General features: G+C 46.0%; 1 pseudogene; it reads left to right on the top strand.

Moving 5' to 3' along the window:
- The first annotated feature begins 3,249 nt into the window (after positions 1–3,249).
- On the top strand, positions 3,250–3,370 carry LOC145397891 (5S ribosomal RNA; annotated as a pseudogene).
- Positions 3,371–5,319: the final 1,949 nt, after the last annotated feature.

Below are 5,319 nucleotides of genomic sequence, written 5' to 3'. Positions count from 1 at the left end.
AACACTCCAGTCCCCCTCCTTTTCCTAAAAAATATGCTCCCAAAGGCATATATTTTCGTAATGAACATACGTAGAATTTACTGATCTTTATCATGGTTCTTACAGGAAGTTGATACGTCCAACTATTTTCGAGTAATAGGACAACAAAGCTAGATATCTCTTCTAATCGCTACCTAGGTTTACCGCACGTGAAAAAAAAAAAAAAAATGTCTTTCCCCCCCCTGCCTGAAGACTATGCTCCCAAAGCTTTTTTTTTTTTTTTTTTTCTCCCCTTATATATACAGACTGTAAAATCTCCAAGGATTGTTTTTTTAGTGTTATAACATACTTGACATGAATACTACTTTGTTGTAGTTATTGCTAATGAAGCTGTACTTTCTGCCATATGTGTAATATGTAGGAGAAATGGTTATTTGTGTGAAAAATATAGGGGTATTGATAACAGGTCAATATACATATCAACAAAATTCGGAAAACTCACCTCCTCCAGGGGTGTTGACGTGCCTGTAGGACCTTGTGGTATTTGAAGATGAGAAGTTATGTAGTGTGTGTGTGTGTGTGTGTGTACGTTCCACTAGGGAATACTTCGCTCGGTATGGTACCGTTCAAAGTAATCACCCATGCAAAATGATACATCACAAACAGGACACATGTGACTTGTGTCCCTCCTCATCTTTGCCAGGGTACACAGGGCGCACTGGAGCCTCCTCTGGTTGGGGATCCTCTCCCGGCAATGGCCCAGTGTGTGATTCAACCGCACTCTGTCACTGATGACTCTATGATGCTTGGTTGGATGTCCTCTTGGTCTTCCCCGGTCCTATCGTCCTGGAGATGCAGCTGCAGGGCTGGTCATGTTAGCAGCAGCAGGTTCTTTCAATGGACCAGAAACTGCTGCTGGTCATCTCAGTACCCGTGCTGCTCCTGCAGGCGATGGTGGCACTGGCTCCTGTGCTGGTTCTCCTGGAGATGGTGGTGATGGCACCTGAGCTGGTGCTGCTGCAGATGCCGCAAGTGTTGGAGGTCCTGCTGGCCGTCGGGTTGGAAGGTCAGGGACGTGGTGGATGACGTGCCCTGATGTGGGCCACTTTGCTTCATCAAAGTGGAGGAGCTTGTCCACTATCTCCTCCACAAAGTCCAGCAGACTGAATGACCCGTGCGAGCACTTCTTGAACAGGGCAAACACGCTGAACATGGCCATCTGCATGAAGTAGAATGTTATCTTCTTGGTCCATTTCACGGTCCACTGCTGGATGGGGTAGTACTGGACCATCTGGTCGAAGTGGTCCACCCCACCCATGTATAGATTATAGTCCTCCACCACGACGGGCTTGTCCACGGTCTTCCAGACACAGGTTGTCCTCCCGTCAGGAGCCCTGGTCTTCCCTTGAACCTGCTTCTGGACGGTGCTTGTGGAGTGGAAGGTGGAGACCATGTTGACGATGTGCTTGTCCTTCCACAGCAACACCATCATGTAGTCCTTATGCATCGCTGCCATGCCCCCCTCTGGTAGGTTCTTGGTCCTGGCGATGTCCTGCAGCTGCTTTGGTGCTCCTCTGGCCAGGCATAGGGTCCCACACACGTAGGTTCTTGCACTGAAGAGGCGTTCACACCAGGATACTGAGTTATAATAGCTGTCCATGTAAACTTTGTTTCCCTGATCCTTCAGAAGCTCTACGAGGCTCCAAACGATCTCCAGCATCATCTACTCCATAAACACATAAAAATTCCAGATGTTCCCCGAGGAAGCCTCAGCCAGGATATAAAACTTGATGGAATACTTTGAGGGCTTCATGGGGTTGTAAACGCGGAAGCTGAGACGCCTCTTCCACGTCAACAAACCCTCGTCCAGGCTGAGGTGCTCCTTGTGTAAATAGGTGTCCTGGAACCACTGAAGGAGGTACTCTATCACTGTGGGAACCCTGATGAGCCTGTCGCGATTGTCCTGGGGTATAGCAAGTGAGCAGAAGGAGTGCAAGTGTTTCAGGATGGCCCTGAAATGCCTCCCACTCATCACTTGCTGGAAAAGGGGGTAGTTATGGAGACAGGATCTTCTCCACTATTGCCTGATGCTCGGCATATTCACCACCCCCATGAAAAAGTACAGCCTCAGGAACTTGGCCATCTCCTCTTCATTACAGATGAACCATGCGTCCAACACAGTCCCCAGGAATGATGCGTAGTTGTTGGTCTCATGGGTGAAATGAGTCAACAACTCCCTGGTGAAAATGGCTGGAAGAACTGAAGTGGCATTGTTGGCGGATCCACCCTCATTCCTAGGGATCCTGTGAAGGGCCCATTACCTGGTGTGAATGGGCCACTGCTTCACCCTGGATCCTCTGTGGCAATGCCGCCCACAATGGTGGCAGTGGGTTGGCGTACTGACACCCTTTGGACTCCTCGGACACCCCTTGGCTGCCCCCTCATAGCTGGGCAATGGACCATGCCTACCTCATCGAGGTGGTGATGGCTCCGATGATGACGATGACGAGACTGTCTCCTCCTGCTGCTGCAAAACGTCAGGGTGGATGAATGCTGTCAGAGACAGCACCCTTGTCAACCGGGCAGGGGACGATGACTGTCGCATCCTGCACCAGTTGCGCCGCAGACACTGCACCGCGTCCGGGTGCCAGTGTCACGTAACTAGGCCCTGCTACTGGTGACATGGGCTTGGCCAAGGGGGAACTGGAGGCTTGAGGTGGAGAGACCGCGATGGCTGCTGGAGCGAGAGCTCCAAGCAAAGGCTATCCCTGTTGTCCAAGTGAAGACGATGGCTGGGCTGATAGTCTCGACACTGGTGGTTGTGTGGTATGCTCCCATTGTGGTAGGGGTGGGGGCAAAGCCGCCCGAGGGGAATGGCATTGGACATTGTCCCATTCCTCCTCAATTGAAGCATCACTCAGGTCCTCATCCTCCTCGCTCTGTCTCCCTCTTGAAGAGAACCTTTTGCCACTCATCAGAAGACAAACCCCTCTTCTCCATTTTGGTCAGCACTGACAGAGAAAGTCCAGTATGAGCTTTTTAGATTCTCAGCTGAAAAACAAGAGATATTATTCACTGTCACGCAACACCTTACATAGAGAATAGCACTACACAAGTGATATTATATCTTTCCGTACAGTTAGTTGCTGCACCATTTACGAAGAGTTCACATAAACGACAACATTTCAGTGTCTTTGCACGGTGTAATACTCTCCACTTTCGTCCGTGGGTGTGTGTCAAACATATATATATATATATATATATATATATATTTATATTTATATACCACATTGAGTACACCGCTTCCCGTCCGATCAGCGAAGTTAAGCAACATTGGGTCTGGTTAGTACTTGGATGGGTGACCGCCTGGGAACACCAGATGCTGTTGGCATCCCTACGTGTCAAGTGGGGTTGGTGGAGGATTAGTGCCCCTCCCTGTAAAACAATTAACTCTAAGCCGTTGGCCACCCCGTGTGGGATACATGGCGTCTGGCAATGAATGAATGAATATATAATTATGTATGTATGTATGTACGTATCTATCTATCTATCTATATATATATATATATATATATATATATATATATATATTTATGTATCTATACATATATATATATATATATATATATATATATACATAATATATCTATACATATATATATATATATATATATATATATATATATCTATACATATATATATATATATAATATATATATATATATATATATATATATAGAGAGAGAGAGAGAGAGAGAGAGAGAGGTTCCCTCAGCACATGAAAATATCTCTGGATGAGCACTCGTGACACATATCACAAACATTTTATTATAAATCATAAATAATCAACAATTGTCTTAGCACGTTACAGTACCTGTCCACTGACGTCTGTCGTTGCCCGGCGTCCTTACATCACCTGCACACCTGCCGCTAAGGTATCGCTGACATACGTTACACACCCACATCTTACAACAAACACTCGTGACACGTATCACAAACATTTTATATAAAATTATAAATAATCAACAAATGTCTTAGCACGTTACAGTACCTGTCTGCTGACGTCCGCTGTTGCCCGGCATCCGTACATCACCTGCACACCTGCCACTAAGGTATCGCGAACCTACGCTACACACACACAGAATTCCTTCACGGACACTCGCAACACACTGCATGTTCATTGTACATAAAGTATAACTTCTCACTAAAAATGTCTTAGTAAGATACAGTACCTGTTCAATGACACACGTGGTTGCCCGGCGTCCTGACGTCCCTGCATACCTGCTGCTAAGGTATCGTTAACCTACGCTACGCAAGCAAAGAATTCCTTCACGGGCACTGACAGCACATTTCACATTCATTGTACATAAAGTATAACTTCTCACTAAATGTCTTAGTAAGTTACGGTACCTTTTCAATGACACACGTTGTTGTGCAGTGTCCTGGTGTCCATCCACATCTGCTACTAAGGTATCACTAACGTACACTACGCACACACAAAATTCCTTCACGGACACTCGCAGCACATTTCCCGTTCATTGTACATAAAGTATAGCTTCTCACTAAATGTCTTAGCAAGTTACAGTACCTGTTCAATGACTACCGCCCTTACCCGACATACTTTTGTCCCCACACACCTGCCACTAAGGTATCGCTGACATACGCTATGCATCCACATCCCACAATGAACACTCGTGACACATATCACAAACATTTTATATAAATCATAAATAATCAACAAATGTCTTAGCATGTTACAGTACCTGTCCACTGACGTCTGTCATTGCCCGGCATCCTTACATCACCTGCGCACCTGCCGCTATGGTATCGCTGACATACGCTATGCACCCACATCCCACAATGAACATTCGTGACACATAGCACAAAAATTTTATATAAATTTTAAATAATCAACAAATGTCATAGCACGTTACAGTACCTGTCCGCTGATGTCTGTCATTGCCCAGCGTCCTTACATCACCCGCACACCTGCCACTAAGCTATCGCGAACCTACGCTACACACGCACAGAATTCCTTCACAGACACTCGCAACACACTGCATGTTCATTGTACATAAAGTATAACTTCTCACTAAATATGTCTTAGCAAAGTTACAGTACCTGTTCAATGATGCACGTGGTTGCCCGGCATCCTGATGTCCATGCACACCTGCTGCTAAGGTGTCGTTAACCTACGCTATGCATGCACAGAATTCCTTCACAGACACCTGCAGCACATTTCACGTTCATCGTACATAAAGTATAACTTCTCACTTAATGTTTTAGCAAGTTACAGTACCTGTTCAATGTCGTCCATCGTTGCCCGGCATCCTTTCGTCC

Source organism: Coenobita brevimanus, chromosome 43 (assembly GCF_032717465.1).
Source record: "Coenobita brevimanus isolate Jiangsu-jjx chromosome 43, ASM3271746v2, whole genome shotgun sequence".
NCBI lineage: Eukaryota > Metazoa > Arthropoda > Malacostraca > Decapoda > Coenobitidae > Coenobita > Coenobita brevimanus.
The sequence above is the reverse complement of the archived record's forward strand: the minus strand, read 5'-3'. Positions and strand labels throughout refer to the sequence as shown.